This window comes from Ictidomys tridecemlineatus, unplaced genomic scaffold (assembly GCF_052094955.1).
Source record: "Ictidomys tridecemlineatus isolate mIctTri1 unplaced genomic scaffold, mIctTri1.hap1 Scaffold_46, whole genome shotgun sequence".
NCBI lineage: Eukaryota > Metazoa > Chordata > Mammalia > Rodentia > Sciuridae > Ictidomys > Ictidomys tridecemlineatus.
Window position 1 is genome coordinate 572,415 of NW_027522984.1, and position 19,356 is coordinate 591,770.

The following is a 19,356-nucleotide window of genomic DNA, read 5'->3' on the forward strand; positions in this document are numbered from 1 at the left end:
ACTGCTTATGCTTCCATTATGGGTGATTACAAACTTTATGTTATAGGATTTTCATATATGTGACAAAATTTTAAGTTATGGCATGCGTCTCATCCACCTTTCCATCTATTGCAGTGCATATCAACAGATTTTCAACAAACATCTGCAGAAGTAATATTTCTGGCTTTTCTGTATATAGCCCCTTATCCTTGTCTATGAGAGATAGCTATTGCCTATCTCAGTATAAGATTATGTAGTGTCCCATATGTCCCAGAAAACTGGAGGAAAAGTTAAAATGTACTCAGCTTTATCCTTTCATTGTTAAGACCCGAGATAGCAACCAACTGTTTTAGCAAGCAATAGAAGTGGAAGATGAATGTGATTTATAAGTCAATCATCATACCAAATGGTGGAGGAATTGGCCAAGGCCCAAAAGGCCCACTGTGCTGAAGTGGCGGTCCATACCAAATGGGAGGTGGTGGAGGCCGTCCCATCGGGGGTCCCATGAAGGGTACCCCTGAGAAAGGAGGGGGCCCTTTCATAGCCATATGAACCTGCAATTTAAGATTTGAAAGCAGTTAAAAGTTTTAAAATTCCTATGTATTAAGACAAAGTACCAATATCTATAAAAGCTAAAACCCAAAACCTGTCCAGAGAACACCATCAGTGCAACAAAACTCTACCCACCCCTCCTGTGTATTCCCACTGACAGCTTACAGAAGTTGGAAGGATGCCACAAGAGGGAGCAGTTTGTTACTGATTATATCTGCACAGGAAAGGGAAAGGCAAGAGAACTGGCAGGGGTTATTAACAGAGGTGATTTCTGACCAGTATGTCATGCTGTATTCACTACAATCTATTTCAAAGGGAGTCCCCCCATCCCCATCACTTCCCTTTCATCACAATAGCTCATTACTTCCATATTAAGAATGAACAGAATAAAATGAAAAATCCATTCTCTACTCATGTAATAATAGCTACTATTCTACTATATCTTCAGTAAGTCTTTCATATATTATTCAACCTCTGAGATCTTTAAGTAGACTGTCTTGTTTTAAATAAGAGGGAACAAAAGCAAATGGGATATCATAATTTGTTGAAGGCCACACTGCATATTAAAGAACTCAATCCCAGTTTTGCCTCCAAGCCATGCTTTTCCCACCTCTATTCCTCTCTAACAATGGGTCTTTGCTCTCTTTTAAATCTTCTACTACAAAGGGGTTTGGGGTCTTATCTAAGCTGCCCTTAGATTTCTCCAGAGATGTATATTCCTGGAATATATATACACTGGAACTTGAGAAGTATTTTCCATCACAGTGCTATATACACTAATTAGGAAGACAAGCCTTTAATATTTACTTTCATTTACTGTACACCATTTGAGATATTGATTTATCATTTCCTATGAGTAGTGGGTTTGAAACTAAACAATTAAAAATTTATTTTATTATAGAGCTGCAGAAGACCTACCAGATATAATAGCAACACAGTTACAAGAGAATACACTTATGTGAACAAATGAGACCATTTCTTGGGACTAGCTCAAGAGGTCATTTCAGATGATCATTGTTTCACAGAATATCTGATACCAATCTAATTCAAATCACTCAAAATAGGGTTTGCACAAATGGAGGAATTCTTAAATAATATTCTTCCAAACAAAAATAAAAATGATGAATTATATAATTTATAATGAATTTACTTTGCCTTAGAACATTCAACACAAAACACCATATAAAGTTAGAGTGATAACTTTTCACATTCTGTAGTTCATTATAGTTGTACACACTTAAGCAACATTCCCAAGTTAAGGAGAAAAGTAAGGTCAATATTGCATGCAGTTTAAAGCAAACAAGATCAGTGTCATGCTCTGAATATCCTTCCCATAAATGCACAGAATAAAACCCAATTCAGTTCTCAACCTCTAAGTACTTACTCCAACTGGATGCTCAGTCAAAGAAGTAAGGGTGGAGACTGAGGGGGTCTCAGGTTCTTGGGGAACAGTTTGCTTTTTAAAAAACAAATGGGATAGTACAAATAGAACACAAAGAAGGATAAAGCAAAGAGCAAGTACTGTAGGAAAGCTACATGTTCCTGCATGACCACATGATTCACAGTAACTACAGAACTTACCTTGCCCTCATTCGTCACCTTAGCTGGAGAAGAACTTCTGGAGCTGCTGTTCATGTGAGCTGGACCACATCCTGAGTCTGTTAGAGATCAAAGAATGGATTCAGACTTATTCTAACATGAAAAGAATAAAAATCCTCCATCCACAATTACAGATTCTTTGAAATTACTTGGTCCCTTTACCAGAGGCAACGGGTTTCCCAGATGCCTCAGAAGACCAGTACGAGGTAAAGGTCCATCCATTGACCTTGGGAAAGAAAGATCAGAGCCCTTGTATGTATTTTTCAGAAGAAATAAACCACTGGTGGACAGGTCAGAGTTCAACAATAACTAGAAAGCAACATGAAAAATGGGTTGCCCAGGGGTTGGTGTCATAGCTCAGTTGTAGAGTGTTTGCCTAGCATGTGTGAGGCACTGGATGTGATTCTCAGCACACATTTAAAAAATAAATAAAAATATCATGTCCATCTACAATTAAAAATATTTTTTTTTAAAAAATGGGTTGCCCAATACGTAAATCACAATTTATGAAGAGACTTAAGTAAAATAAAGAACTGCCTTGGGTTGATAGAACAGGAGATTAATAAGTACTGGTCCTAAACTTTAAGCTATAGACTTGAAGTATGTGTAGGCTGGCTTTTCTTTAGTCTGTATAACCTGACTTCCAATCTTACCAAGACTACAGTCCTATTTAGAATTTGAAATAAGATTCAGTATTTCATGTTGGAAATATGTATGCTACAAAAAGTTTAAGGCTACTTTTATAATATTTGGGAAAGGAACACCATAGAGATTTAATTTAAAGATAAAGGTTTACACTTCACAGTGTAAAATTTAAAAGAAAAAAACAATACAGGGACCTCCAGGAAAAAAAAAATGTTTTCTATTCTAGAACAGATTTTACAGAAAACATTCACTATGATAAAGTAAGAAATTATCTTCTATATATTGTACAGGCCCAAATTCTATGTTTTCATTAGAATATTCAAAAGGGAAAAAAAAACCTTGAAGCAGTTTACTATAAAGCAACATGTGAATGCTCACCAAATCCGTTTCTAGGCATATCTTTTTGATTAAGAGTAGCAGAAGGAGGTCTCCCAGCTGGCTCTGCTGTCAGTGGAGGGGAACATTCTCCACCATTCATGGGGGATGGACCAAAAGAGCCATTATGGCTCAGTGGACCTAAAGACAACAATGCCGTGTTACTACTTTAAGGCAGCCTTCTCCCTGACACCAACCCTCACCTCCTGCTTTAGCAAATCATTCAGATTATTTCATAACCATTACACACAGAAATAAAAAGTAATTTATGTACATTCTGCACCAAGAAATAAAATAGCTCCTTTTACAAAGTGCCCCCTACCTCTCTGAGGAGGATTTCGTAAATTTGGTCTTCCCAGCATAGGTTTTACAATCCTGGGTTCATCTTGATGCGCTGCGATCTTTTGGGTCATTTCCAATAGTCTTGAATATTGAGAAATATTCTGAATTATGAAACAGCAATCTATTCCTTCATAGATAATATCTAGCATAACCTTAAAACACTATAAAACATATAGGAAGATACCAAAATCACATACTTCTGTCTCAAATTAGCAGCTTCCCTTTTCTCTTCAGCTATAGCTCTTGCTGCAGAACGAGCTTTGAGCTATTAAAGAGAAAATATTCAAATTCAGTTGCAGTAGGCTATGCACAAAATAAAGAAAAGGGGGAAAAATCTTACCCAATTATCATGAGCTTTCTTCTCATGCATAGCAATCTGAAAAAGACAACACATTAAAAAATATGTTTTTAGGGACTCATTATAATAGCCTATAATTGTCTGTATTAGATATCAAAGAATTCTGCAACTACAGGACAGTATTAATTACTACCTGGTTGTTAAATGAGTGCTTGGTTTTCTGTAATGCTTCTTCCATCTCTTCAATTCTCCGCCTAAGAATTACAACAATTGAATAACATTTGAAACATTTCTGACCATTTTCCCTTTATTCCATCAGCTATACTTTTAAAGACTTTATCATACATAAGAAAAACATTTCTATAGTTATATGAATCCAGTGTGATCAAAACTAATACTACAGGCCAGGTGCAATGCCACAGGCCAGGTGCAATGCCACATGCCAGTAATCCCAATGATTGGGAAGCTGAGGCAGGAGGATCACAAGTTCGAGGTCAGTCTCAGCAATTAAGTGGGAACCTATGCAACTGAGACCCTGTCTCAAAGTAAAAAAAAAGGTCTAAGGATGTAGCTTAGTAGTAAAACACCAAAAATAAATAAATAAATAAATAAAATAAAGACCCAATACTAATAACTTATTTATCATTTAATTGCTAGAGATTCTGAATGATAAATTATAATTTCCTTAACTGTTCATCAGTGTGTTCTCAAGTAATTCTGCTAGAAATATCTTCCTCCTTAAAACTTTTTTTCTTTTTTTCAAATTATATCCATAAAATATTTCCAAGGTCTATCAAATGCCACACTTTTGTGTGTCTTGATACATCACACAGCAAATTGATTTCTTAAAGAATTACTACAACATACAAAACCCCCAGAACTGTTTGCATTGACCAAGTTCCCTATGGTCTTGCCCATTGGCTATAAGTAAATTTTTGTTAACATTTTTCATTTGTAAAGTTGAAATTTATTTTTTCTCCTGTGTGAATTGAATGTATTCATATCCTCTCGTTATTTATACTTCCATGCTATTTTCTTCTATCTACATAATGTAAAAAAAGATTAAAAAAGAAAGCTAACACTAGTTCATTAGACATTGACACCCTCCTTTAGAAACTGAACTCACTTGTAATTTTTAACTTCCTGTACAGCGGAAACCACCTTTTCATCTGCAGCTGACAGCCGCTGCTCTTTTTCTAGTCTCTCATATTCTTCTTGGCTTAGTTTCCTAAAATAAAGCCAGTTATCAAATCAAAAGTTTTTCTCTGTGAATATCACTTCCCACAATTCTATAAAATGCTTAGGCACATAAAATAGGAATTCAAACCTGCAATTTTGTAAATCAAACTCTGGCAAATCACTTACATTTTCTAATTTCTCCTCTTAATTCTCTATTTACCAGTAAATAAAATAAATGTGAAAACAACATGTGCCCCAAGGGCAAGTCTCCTGTGTGTAAGATAATAAAAACTCACTTTACTTCAATGTGGAAGATCAGGACTGATCAACCTAAAATAATTAAACATATTAGGATAAAGCAGGGGATAATTCTTTTCTCGTTTCTGCCATGGGTAGGACACTAAGTATATCTTTGTCATGGAGGAACTCTTTTCTCAATCCAAGACTGGTACCATAATAAAGATATAGTCAGTCAAAGAAAAAATCTTCTAGAATATGTCTTTTAGCTATGCAATTAACCACAGAACATTTTTGACACTTTAGATATATATTTCAAAAGAATTGCAATTAAGCAAAAAGACAAATCTGAGTTTTGATAATGTCTGTCAACCAGAAAAAGAAGCCAAACTGACCCATGATCAGAGTATTATCTACTGACAAGTTTTAACTCTGATCATGAAACTCAAGATGTTCATCTACTGAGACAAAGGTAGCCACATTTAATGATTTTAAAAATACTATTTTCTGCTATCCTTGTACTACTTTAGCCATAGTTCCAATTCAAAAGACAATTAACTTGAAACTTAATTTTCCATAAATCAGAAGAACTATAGTAAAAAAGGATTATTGATACCAAATAGAAAAAGGGGATTATATATTCTTATATGGCTTCTCATTTAATTCTTCAGCAAGTATTTTATGAGTGGCTATAATATACTAGTTACCTTGTAAGATGCTAAAGAATAAAAGAGCTCACTGTTTCAGGTATAAATGATGCCTAAAGGAATATAATAATTTTCCCCACTGGCTTAAGAAGGAATATGGAGAAAACTGAATCTTGAAGGACAGAGAGAATTTTGTTTCCAATTACCAAAGAGTTAGTCTGAGAGCACTAAGAACAATCAAAACATCTTTATAAGAATATAAAATTGTGTTTGAAAGGATACAAGCTAAAAAGGCAGTAAAGATATATGTATGTGGCCAAGATCCATTAGAAAAAGGAATCTCAGAATTACAAGTAAGGCTGGCACTTTAAGGTACTTTTCTCCTAGGTTTACCCACATATTGAAGATAACACAAAGATATAATGAGTCTGAACTAAGCCTTCATCAAATTCCTGGGCTTAGAGAAAAAAAGAAGTGTTTGGGGCTACAAATAAAGGGACCCTTAATAAAAGCCCTAGCCTTTGAGTTTAGATTAGAAAGTACTGCACACTTAAGTGATGAACAGGCAAAAAATCCAAAAGGAACAATACTGAAACATTGAAAAGACAAGTCATTTTTGAATTATCTTAATTGCTGACTACGTTTGAAGTGACAATCTTACTCAAGTAACCTCAACACTTTTCTATAAGAAGATAACTTCATCTTAGTCCTCAAATTTCATGTATAATTATCACAACAATGTTAGCCAATCAAAACTGACCAGGCACTCCATAAGACAAAATTCTGTGAGAAAAAATCCCACAGAAAAGGAAAACACCTAATGGGGTTAACCGCACATGTTTCTAAAAAGTAAAGTCAAGATTATGAATTTCAGGTCTGGGAATATAGTTTAGTTGGTAGAGTGCTGCCTTGCATACACAAGGCTCTGAGTTCAAACCCCAGCACCACAAAAGAGGAAAAGAAAGATTATAAATTTTGTCAAAGGATTAGAAATTATAAAACCAAGAAATAGTTGGGTGTGGTGACCTACACACAGTCAAAGATACTCGGAGGCAGAGGCAGAATGATGAGATTAAAGATAGCTTGGAAAGCAGTAAGACACTAGTCCCTTATGAGAAAGAGCAAGGAGTCTGGGGAGGTAGCTCAATAGTAGAGCACATGGCTCAAGGTCCTGGGTTTGAGCTGTAGTACTGAAATATGACTGGGGTTGTGGCTCAGTGGTGAAGCACGTGCCCCACATGTGTGGGGCACTGGGATCAGTCCTCAACACCACATAAAATAAATAAAATATTGTATCGGGCTGGGGATGTGGCTCAAGCAGTAAGGCGCTCGTCTGGCATGTGTGCAGCCTGGGTTCAATCCTCAGCACCATATACAAACAAAGATGTTGTGTCCGCCAAAAACTAAAAAATAAATATTAAAATTATCTTTCTCTCTCTCTTAAAAAAATCCTATAAAAAATAAAATAAAATATTATGTCCATCTACAACTAAAATAATATTTTAAACCCTGAACTTTTTAAAATCCTAAACTCAATGAATGATTTTAACAACAGATTTGGGAAGTAAAATAAATCCTACCGCTTTTAAGACAGGTCAGAAGAAAATATCCAGAAGAAGTAAATCCAGAATGTAGGAGGCAGGGGAAATCAAATTCTAATATGCATCATTATAATCAGAAGAGAGAATGAGGTAAAATCAACATTTAGAAAAAGACTCGAAAATTCAAGAAATGTTTAATGGTCCCAAGCAACATAACTGCAAGAGGAAAAAGTGGGTGGGGTGGGGAAAACTACACCTAGGCACTTCTCAATACAACTGTTAAAAAAAGAGAGAAATGACTACAGGAACTAGGGGAGGGATAAGACCAAACAACAATGATAATGAACTCCTTAAAGAAAAAAAATTAAAACAGATGGTAATTAATTGGATATTTTTAAATTTCTAAAACTAAGTAACAGTCAAAATTCAGTAGCCAAAAGAAAGATCCTTTAAAAATGGAAACTGGTTTTAACTCTAATCATGAAGTTCATGTCCACCTAATACAGATTATAAAGGTAGCAATATTTAGTGGATAAAATACTATTCTCTGTTTATCCTTGTACTACTTTGATACACTAATCAAATCTATCATTAAAGGACAATGTTCAAATAGAATGAAAATAATTTCAAATAAGAAACCAACAGTGTAGAATGCAGAACTACAGAAACTTTAAATATGTGTATAAATTGAATGAATGTCTTGTGGAGTTCAGAGTATATGAAGTACTAACATACGATGCCACAACAGTTATCTGATTCAGGAGCTACTTAAAGCCCATAAAAACAAGTAATAAACCTATTAATCTATGTCAGGTTTTTATTAAATCCAGAATATATACCAAGGCCTTTAAATTATGAGAAGATGAATAAAATTATAATTATATAATTATAATTCCATTATAATTTATGATTACATCAAGCTTATACAGGGAATGAGGAAAATAATTAAAAATATTTAAACTATTAAAAAGATACAAGGAAGAAAAAAAGAACAGGTCATTAAATAGAAAGCAAATTCTTCATAAACCACAGGCACATATTGACATGAACAGACTTATATTTTAGAAAGTCCACTCAAGCGGCTATAGAGAAAATTACTAAGAATTTGAAATAAATTATATAAAAATATAAATAATGGAGAATGAAGACAGATGACCTAGGTTAGAAACAGAAAAGATGACACAGGCATGAACTAACATAGTACCTGGGGATGAGTAAAAAGAGTACAAACCACAGATGATGACTGAATGAATTTTGGAGGAGTTGAGGAAAATAGTGCTACAATTTAACTGCATTACAAAGAAAATTAATTGCCATTTAGGTCATTCATATTACTAGTAGGGACAGAGAAAACAAGTGTTCTTTTGAAAAAAAAAAAGTGATAAAATGAGAAATGTTTCTTTGAAACAGGCCAGGCATTTAGAACTGGCCTGAACAAAAATTTGAGATTCTAAAAAGGTCGCTTGGAGATCACAGAATTTTAGAAAAGTTAATGGAAAGGTTTCAATATTTAATGCATTAATTAGGCAACAGAAGTCAAAATACCTAAAAATAGTTAGGTCTATAAGAAGGTCTGTCTTTGCTTTAACAAGATATATATATATCTTGTTAATAAATCAGGTGCAAACAAATAAAATCTGACACAAAAAAAACTATTTTTAGAGAATTCAAGTATTTTTGTGGATTAAAAACTTCAAATGAACTTCCAAAAAATAACTAGCTCCACACTGAGAAGATTAATATATAAATATATACTACAAACAAGTACTTCTGTAATCATAACTCCTAAAATGCTTGCCACAGTTCAATTTTTAGTGTGAACATCTGAGATATTCAAGTCCAAAACTTGTACCATCAATAAGTAAATATTATTCCTTTTTGAAGTTTTTATTCTACTAAAACATGTCATTCCAAATCACTCAGTATTTTTAAAGGTCCAGAGTTAGAGATACAAGTTCAAAACATTAGAATTACATAACTGATCACAATGAAAGGAAATTAAAATAAATAGTGGGATCATAGAAAGGGTCTAGATCTTTGAGAGGTATTTCCACATCAGTGACTGTTAATACCAGTTTACCACTTCTTGCCTTCATATGAATTTGACAATTGATTACGATGTCCTCACAGCCTTAGTTTATGGTTCCAACTACCTCAGGACTCTTAAGACTGATGATGGAAAGAAAAATGCAACTTATAGGAAACAAAACACAAAGGAAAAAAGACAAATCTCTACTAGATAAAATTATCTGTTAGTTCACACAATGATAACAATAACAAACAATGGAAATCTTACTTTTTTAGTGCCATCTCATTTTGCTGGTAGAGTTCATTTAAAATCTCCACTTTCTGCCTAAGAGTTTTGCATTCCTCTTCCAGTCCAACTTTAGAAGACCGTAGTGAATTGCAGTCACTTTCTAATTTCTTTATTTGGTCTGTAAAGGATAAAACAGCTTATCTCTATATGTGTACAAGGACTTAAGAACTTGTTTGAGGGAGTAGTGCCAAGAAAAGTAAGAAGCATGAAAGCAAAAAGCCATTCTTTATCTTTCCAATAAATTTTTAAGTCTTTCCAACATGGCAATTTCTTCTCAAGAAGAACCCACCTTCTAGATTACATTTTGTGGACATCGAGGCTCTTAGCTTAAGTTGTAAAAGTTTTAGATCCTCTTCAACTACTGATATTGTAGTTTTTGTCTAAAAATTGCAGAAAAGAGAGGTATTCTTAAAAGTGAGGCACAGGAAGAATTCACAGGTACTATGGGACTCTTACAAAGAACTATACCCGAGAGACATCCATCATCTGCTTAATTTGATCTTTGATCTTCTCGTTCCGATCACCTAAAAAACAAAAGACTTTAGCTTTTTCTTTCCTTACTTTTAACTCTATATTCTCCTAACTTCCCTAAACTAAAGAATGATTTTGTTCAAACACTGGAAGAAAAAAATCAATTAAATAATTAAACTGATTAGACTAATGACTTTTAAGAGAATTGCAAGCTTAGATTTAAAAAAAAAAGAGAGAGGTGAATTTCAGACTGGGGTTGTGGCTCAGTGGTAGAGTGCTCACCTAGCATGTGTGAGGCACTGAGTTTGATCCTCAGCATAAAAATAAATAAAAGTACTGTGTCTGTCTTAAAAAAAAAGGTGAATTTCTAGTTTGCACAACTAAAATGTTATCTATGCTATTCTTGTAAGATAAAAGCTTTTCTTCTCTCTCAGATCTATCTTCACCTGGGCAATAAGTGTCTTGTTTAGAACGATTCAATCCTCTATTTTCTCCCTGAATCTACTACCAGGTGTGGTTTGAAATACTTGCTATGTAAGCAATATCCAACTTGGGAGAAAACATCTGGAAATATTTTCCTCATCAGTAAACACTGTTACACTCCCTCTCTAGCTTTCTGATAGTCTCTAGCCTCTGTTCTCACAGCCTTAGTTTATGGTTCCAACTGCCTCCGGACTGACTGTGGACCTTAAAACCACAGAGCCATAGAGATGATGAGTATCAAAATCAAGTATCATCTGCATAAGTTAAGAAATAAATTTCTCTTACTGTACAATGTTCAATACTTAGAGGTATAGGATGTGACTATTGTAGCTGCAGTGTACTTACTAGTTTTCAATGGGATAGAAAAAGTCAGTGTTCTTCACATGCCTATTGCTACATTATACCCCAACAACCCACCTCTGCCAATGCAACAGACATATCTATAGATCCAGTGATATGTGTCTACAACCCTGAAGCTTAAGAAGAAATTCAGCCAGCTGAAAAGTGGCATCTGTATACTTAATTAAAGACAGGAAAGCAAAAAAGGATTCAACCTCCCTGAGACTGATCTTACCTGCTAACTCTCCATTGGTTAATTCATCTGACTCATCTCGACTTTGATCCTCAGATTCAGATTCACATTGTAACCGATTCAACTGTGTGATGTGATTAGTTAAAGCCTAGAAAAGAAGCAAAAGGTTGGAAGACTCTCAATTTTAATTCAGAAGATTTCAGGAGAATTCATGAGATGAAACATATATTTGGAGTATAAACTTACATTAATAGTATCATCTTTTTGACTAAGAGCTACTTGTAAATCTTTCTGGGTCTTCTCAAATGATTTCATTTGTTCACTGAGCTCAGCGTGTGATGTACTCCAGTCTTTTACTTCCTGCTGCAACTGAAAAGTCAAAACACATGAATTCCTATGGGTTAGGGAGGGGTTTCTGCACTGGATATATCAGGACTTAGACAAAGAAATAGAGAGCCATACTCCTCGGTGGCCTGCCTCAATTGAGGGGGTTGAGTCCTTGGTTAAGGAAGAGGGCAGAGTGGCCCCAACTCTCACAGCTGCAGTAAGAACATCAGAGCTATCAGGAAGTTGACCCTGTTTATTGCATTCCCCAGAAAATTGCTGCCAATTCAAATAATTTATCTCCAGCAGGAATGGCTGGGCACATATGACTGTCTCCTAAATTTAGATTCCTTATCATGTAATCTTCCCTTGGCCGGTGAATCAGTAACTATTCAAAAGAGGATCATAAAATACTTAATTTTCTGGTTTAAAAAGTTTCTTTGAGGCTATGCAAGTTAATAACTGATTGACATTTGATAAGAAAAGCAATAATCCAAAAATCCAAAACAGATGGAGACCATATATATGCACTCAAATTGGGGAGCATTGTTTAAACTTTGCATATCTAGAAAAGGTCCTACATGAATATTCCTTACCTCAGAAACAGATCCAAGAAAGATACAAGATAATGATATTCACTTCTCTAGTTTACATTATGTATGACATCAAATTTTCTTTACCTGCTCTTTCTCCTTCTTAAGCATGGTATTTTCTTTCTGAAGCTGACAGCATTTCAACTTCACCTTCTCTTCACGAAGCTTAGCTTCATTAAGGAGAATTTGAAGCTAATGAAAAACACTACAGTTAGTGAATTAATTCCAAAGAAGAAACAAAGTTATACTTTCCCAAACAAGACATCATATAGTTCTCATTTTTTGCACATTTTAGCACACCTCAAATTTTTGGTCCGCAACAAAACTAAGATGTAGTATTAATATCCGTTAGCAATAGTTGGCAGCTTTACCTCTGAAAGTTCAGAAGTATTTACTGAAATGACATCTTTAAGCTTCTCTATAGATTTCTTATTTTCCATTATCTGCCAGGTGAAAACAGAACACAAAATATGCATTAGGATTTCAGTAGAAATACTGATATATATGTGTGTGTGTGTGTGTGTGTGTGTGTGTGTGTGTGTGTGTACACATACATATATATACTAAAAAAGATAAACACAACAAAATTTTTGTCAAGCCATCCCATTACATTTCAGGTAAATGCAGGGAATCCAGCTTTGGACTAAGCAAAAAATCAAGAACTGAAAGAGATGAGGGAAAATCAAGTCATAAATATTTCATGGCATCCACAACCTTACTGTTTATGAGATAACCAGAAAAAAAAGTTCAAAGTATAGAAAATCATAATGCAATAAGTAAATGTTTTAAAGCATAGAAAATTAATTAATTACTGTTTCAAGTAAACCAGTTCAAATTAGTAATTTTTTTCTAGTGATAGAGAAAAAAATTTCCCAAGATCATTTTTAAAATTTTCTTATCTGAACTAAAAAATGATAAAATTTAAGGAAGAATAGACTAATCTCACATACAGAAGAATTCCAAAAAAATTATAAAGATACTTGCTCCTTAAGGAAGTGGACATAAATCTGCAATCTTTGTTTGCAATGCCTGGGATTGAATCCTGGGCATCATGCATGCTAGGCAAGTGCTCTACCATGAGCTGCATCCTGAGCTTGTAACTCTTCATACTTTAACTGTGGGCTGTGCATGGTAACTTCCAAAGAATACAATATGAAAAGGATTGGAAAGAATTTTTACAGTGGAGAAATCTGATTAATACTACCTCAGCTAGGTGATCAAGCTTACTTGGGTGTAGGATATTTCAGAACACACTCTCTACCATCTTTTGCAACTTTTATGTAATTACAGAAACTTATAGAAATTGAAAATGAAATATGTAAGTAAAAATTTTTTAAGTTGTTGTATCAGTACTTAAAAGTTCCACAAAATGGGCAGAAGTGGGTTCAACTTCCTTGACTCCTAATATTACTTTAGTTAACAGCTGGACTAAGTTCAACCTAACCAATTTTACAAAATATTTCAAAAGCCAAATTGCAGTAATACTTAGCAGCAAAACTCTTACCAAGTCCTGATTCTTAGCTTTCGGTTCTCTCTCAGATTCTAACATAACATGAAGACTTTTAGCTCTCTCATCCAGAAGTTCTTTAGCTTTTTCAAGAAGCTTCTTTTTATCCTGGAAAAAAAAGGTGTCAAGATTACTCACTCATTACATTTACTTTTGAGTTTAGAATGTAATTCCCCCCAAAGAAGGGATTTTTACCTTATAATTAGTTGCTTCATCAGAAAGAATCATATTTTGTTTCATGGTCTCTTGGACCTGTTTCTTTGATTCCTTCATCTATGTAAATAAAGCATTCAGAATTAAGATTCACAAATTAAAGTGCTACCATACAAGTTACTTCCAGACAAGTGACCCTTTCCAGAAAAAAGCAGTACTTAATACATATGACTGTTTAGAATTTGGATGATTTGTAAGAAATAATGAAACAAAAATTTTAAAATATGATTTTTAAATTAAAACAGGTAGGAATGATTCAAGCTAGAACAAAGGGAGAAAGAAACAAAAAAAATAATTATACCTTCTGTTCATAATTTGACAATTTCTGCATTAGTTCTTCATTTTCTTTCATGAAATTGTTCACCTTTTTGGAAATTTGCTGTTCATTGACTAAAAGGGGGAAATACACAAGATTATTACAATCACTAAATGAAATTCAATTACCAATCTACTAAAAGCAAAGACATGTTATATGGTACTATGAGGAAATACTTCTTAGCATAACTATTATGCTTTTAAAAAGCAATCTATGCTTATTAGCAATAAGAGTATAAAAATTATTAAAATTTAAGAAAAATATAAGAACAATGATATTTTGCTGGGTTCAGTGGTGCACACCTGTAATCCCAGTGGCTCAGGAGGCTGAGCTAGAAGGATCCCAAGTTCAAAGCCAGCCTCAGCAAGAGCGAGACACTAAGCAACTAAGTGAGACTTGGTCTCTAAATATAGGGGGTTGGCGATGTGGCTCAGTAGAGTGCCCCAGAGTTCAATCCCAGGAACCCCTCCCATCCAAAATGATATTTCAATTTAAGCTTATTTCACAGATGGGAAATACAGTAAAGTGTTGTAGTTTGATATTCCCCCCTTCTCAAAACACTTTCTTTTCCGAAAATGGAATCATTTAATTCTTTGCATAGAAAAACAGAAATGAAAACATACTGATTCACATTACCATTCTTCAAATTATCTACTCAATTACTTAATGCATGATTAAATCATTAGCATAGAAATACTCTTCAAATGTAATACATCTGCATTACATCAATATTCAAAGTTAATCTGCCCCAAATTAAAACTTATCATCATCTCCCTATCCACAATTTGTTCCTCCTCTTTATCTCCTATCTCAGAGTTGGAACCATCATCATCTTCTCTATTATCCATACTAGCAACCAAGGAATAGTAAAATTTTCAGGAGGTAAAAAAGATAATAGACATTAAAAGTCACTGTATCTACTTCTAATATACATAAAACACACATCAAACACCAATACAAAGGGTTATTACAAGTTTAAGAAACCTAAAAATTTACCTTGATATACTCTATCTTTTACCTAGAAGAGAGAAAAAAGATTAAATTTGATGTCAAACATCTGCTCAATAGAAACAGCATTCCTAAAACAACAGTCAGAATCATAACCAAGTGAGAATTTAATAACATTCTGGTTCAGGATAATAATTTATAGGATTAAAAATAAGTAAAGGTTAACAAGCCTTTTAAATTTAATTGGTAGTGATATTTCATAAATAGCCTCTGACATAAAAACAGTAAGATATGTACCTTATTTCACAGTAAAGATGTGTGTGTGTGTGTGTGTGTGTGTGTGTGTGTGTATACTCAAAATCATTTACTTGACAATTCTAAATAACCAGGATAAAGTCTAGAAACAATGACTATTCAAAAGAAATCTGAGGAAACAATATTAAAGGCATAATCTTTGTACTAAGATATGCCACTTTCACTCACCAGAAAACATCTTAGAACTCCAATTTAAATTTGGCTATTGGCTGAATTTAGAAACTAAGAGGCTACATCATCTTATTTCTGTAAACCACTAAATATATAGCAAGAAATCTGAAAGGAAAGACTGCTAGAAGAAAATGCACAAGCAATAAGATAAATGACAATTAACATATTCTGGAAAGGACAAAAACAATCGTTTCCAAAAAACAGCAATAAACTACCTGATAATAAAACCTAAGCAGAAATTTTTTTAAAACATCACTAAATTTCTTTGTAACTTAGCATATTACTTGTCCTTTCAAATGTTATAAATGGTGATGGGATACTCAGATGTGTCCATGGATCATCCATGGGATCTTCGTAATAGGAAATTGCATTCAGAAAACTCCAACACAGAAAGAAATGAACATTTCTTTAATGTCATAGCCTTGCTAACCTTTTACTCAAAATGACAACAGAGGAAAATGGGAAGTAGCATAAAAGCAGTCATCTAAGGTAAGGACTAAAGTTCCAAAGTCAAATGCTGAAACTGAGGAGCAACAAGCTAGGAACCAGATCCCACATAACCTAGTGAAAAGAGAAACAGGTACCAGGGTTCTTGAAATGAAAGAAACAAGAGAGAGAAATATAAAATGTTTTCATGTTTTTCCCTTCTCTTTATCCTTCTATTTCCTTTTTCCTTTTAGCTGAGAAAAAGTTCAATGAGATTAGAAAATTCCTCACAGGAATCCAGGCAAACGATTCTTCTATTTAAGAAGGGAATACTTTCTAAGAGATTTTACACTCAATTGTACAAGGAGAGGAAACTTATCTTAACAATGATATGTCTGATATAATTAAGAAATCAGAAAAAGAACAATCAGATTTGAAAAGATTTGTATCCAATGCTTTTGGCCTCTTTAACTGTTAGGCTTTTCATATGCAAAGTCCATTTACCTAAAATAATTTTCTTCCAATTATGTTAAATATCTATGAAACAGAATGACCTACAGTACAAACATAAGTATGTATAAGCGCATATATATATACACACACACACACACATACACACACACACACACACACACACACTTATACATATATGTACACACATACACAGAGATAGACTAATTCTGCTCAGGAAAAAAAAACCTTAATGAACAAAACATTTAATGGATTTTTGGACAACACATAATCTATACTTCCAAATAAAAAGGTATTTTCTGTACATATGATCAAATCATAAAATCTGGGAAAAATTTATATAAAAGACTGGAAAAATTATCTCCTTTTTCTCATTTTACTGTATTTCTTTGCAGCATTTCCCCCTGTTTGTATGTTTATATTAACATACAGTTCATCAACATTTAAATCTTAGTTTCTGCTTTTTTTTCCCACTTCACATTTAATTGTGAGCATTTTCTGTACCTCAAAGCTTTGAAATAAATCTGCCTACTATTCCACTAATCGAACATACAATAACCCCTAAATGAATTATGTTGTGCTAAGTCTTCAATCTAATACACTGTTCCATTGAAAAACATTACCAAAATCTTCAAAGCATAGTTATTTCTTTAAGATAGATTACTAGACATATATGCTACATAAAAGGATATTTATCTAACCTATCCCATCTTTTATCCCACTTTTAAGACTTCTGATACATATGAAACTACTGGTCAGGATGGCTGTAAGAATTACCAGTTCTACCAACTGCACCCACACTAAATTATTTTATAATGTTAGTTTGACTTAAACCACTATTTTGTGTTTTAGCAACTGAAAAAGAAAAAGAAAGGGGGGGGCAGTGACTATATAAAATAATCCTTGTGCTTATGTGCTAAGGTATAAGGTAAGTTAATTTACTCACAAGAGCAGTTCTCCAAAAGAAAATGACAAAGGATACAATCCCAAAGAAAACAGTGAATACTACAGGCTTCCATGGTAGTCCATAAAAATCAGGCCCAGGCTGAGTATCATCATCAGGCAATGTAGTAAACAGCTTAAACAGACAAATTAGAAGAAATGGGAAACCTTAAATTTATAACAAAACAGTCACAAAGAATCATGGCAATTCTAAACCAACCTCCTCATCAGAAATCCACCTCCTCAATATTTTCCAATAGCTTCTTCAAGAGAGAGAATACTGGCAGTCTCATATTTTTTGTTCGCTTCCAGTGTTTTCAAGTATAATGAATCTAAATACTTTTTAAAAATATTTATTTATGTATCTTTAGTTTTAGGGTGGACACATTGTTTTGTTTTTATATGGTGCTGAGGATCGAACCCAGTGCCTCATGTATGCTAGGCAAGCGCTCTACTGAACCACAACCCCAGCCCGAATCTAAATACTTTAAATTGAGCATACATTTCCAGTTTGTAACAGGCCCTATATCATCACATTATCTAACACCTGGCTAGAATCCCTCTGTATCATTCTTTTCTCTTAGATAACCTGGTTTTTATAATTTAAAAAATTCATTTAAGACAAAACTTAAATATATAAAAGAACTAATTAATTTTATGGCACCAAATAAAAACAATGATGATATATGTATAAGATTTTAAATCTTACTTCCATTCCACTCTTATATACAGATACGTGACATGTAATTTCAGACAACTCTTGAAAACTGGCTTAGATAAACTTCTCTGAATTTAACATCCTTCTATAAAATTCAGAGCCTAATTTTAAATGGTTGCTCAAAGGCAGTGCAGTAAACACATGCCTACTCTTCCCTGTTTTCACCGCCCTCTACACGTAATATGAGATAACTGTCACTTGGGCCCAATTCCCCAGCAGTCTCCTTAGGGAAAAGACCTGTAGTAACATTAGCTGTTTGGATTGTTGGCTGCATTTCAGAACATACCATGAGGTTGTCACCTCTATTCCGTCAAAAAAAAAGTGCAAGTGGGGAAAGCTCAAGTACACTCTCACCGGCCTTGCTTAACCATACAGTCACGTCCTGCCTGCCTTGGGCCTGACACACTCCATTTCTCTGTCGCCATGACAGTCAGTGCACCCACTCCGCCAGAACTCAGCCACCCGACAGGGGTCCCAGGAGCTCTGGGTCCCCCAGGGAAACAGTGACAGAAGGCACAGTGGCAGGTACTGAGTCCATGGTGTAGGGACAGCTGAGTGGAAGCGATGCTTCCCTGCAGAACAGCACAGGACCCTCTCTTTCACCGTTTCCTACTTCAGTAGGACCCAGCGCAGGGGGCGGGTACTGGGAGTGAACTTTGCCTTCCTCCACCACAGGTGCTTTCCGCCCAAGGCACGTGAAACCCGTCATCAGAGGAAGCCCCTGGGTGGACTGCAGTTAGCAGACAGAGGATGCCGAGGGGCGTGGCTGGGAGCGGGAAGAACCAACTGCGGAGCCCGGCGGGGGACAGCGCCAGTAGAGCCAAGCGGAAGAGTCCAAATGAAAGGACTCCAGAAGGAAAGAGGCTCACCTGTCCCCGGAACTGGGAGAGGACCAGAGATTTAGAAGGCCCTGGAGGAAGCCAGGGAACTAGCAGAAGGGGATTATAGGCAGAGACTAGGAAAAAGGAGAAAGTCAGGCCTCCCAGCCCCTCCCAGAGCAAAACCCTTTTGTCAACGTGTTGAGACACCAGGTACCTACCTGCCCCAAAAGTGCAGACAGAAGAGGAGAAGCTTCTCCTGCTCCCTTCTAAAAGACTACTGCTCGGACTGGGCTTTCCTTCCCTGCTCACTCTAGTCTTGTTACTTTCTCCAATTGTGGATGACACTCTTTTTAAAAAGCCTTACCCTAAGGAATCATGTCATTATCACCCCACG

At 34.8% G+C, this 19,356-nt stretch overlaps 1 pseudogene across 1 annotated transcript in view; it reads right to left on the bottom strand.

The window, feature by feature from the left end:
• Positions 1 to 19,356, bottom strand: part of LOC144373690 (transport and Golgi organization protein 1 homolog) — an 87,829-nt pseudogene that overhangs the window by 1,415 nt on the left and 67,058 nt on the right. Inside the window, exons 9-28 of the transcript XR_013433271.1 lie at positions 17,428 to 17,559; positions 15,147 to 15,168; positions 14,136 to 14,224; positions 13,817 to 13,894; positions 13,619 to 13,729; positions 12,486 to 12,557; positions 12,202 to 12,306; positions 11,444 to 11,566; positions 11,240 to 11,345; positions 10,180 to 10,235; positions 10,001 to 10,091; positions 9,691 to 9,829; positions 4,917 to 5,018; positions 3,984 to 4,044; positions 3,833 to 3,868; positions 3,690 to 3,757; positions 3,473 to 3,573; positions 3,154 to 3,291; positions 2,113 to 2,189; positions 383 to 533 (exon numbers count right to left, since the gene is read on the bottom strand). The product of XR_013433271.1 is annotated as a transport and Golgi organization protein 1 homolog (transcript). The remainder of the gene's footprint in view (positions 1 to 382; positions 534 to 2,112; positions 2,190 to 3,153; positions 3,292 to 3,472; positions 3,574 to 3,689; positions 3,758 to 3,832; positions 3,869 to 3,983; positions 4,045 to 4,916; positions 5,019 to 9,690; positions 9,830 to 10,000; positions 10,092 to 10,179; positions 10,236 to 11,239; positions 11,346 to 11,443; positions 11,567 to 12,201; positions 12,307 to 12,485; positions 12,558 to 13,618; positions 13,730 to 13,816; positions 13,895 to 14,135; positions 14,225 to 15,146; positions 15,169 to 17,427; positions 17,560 to 19,356) is intronic.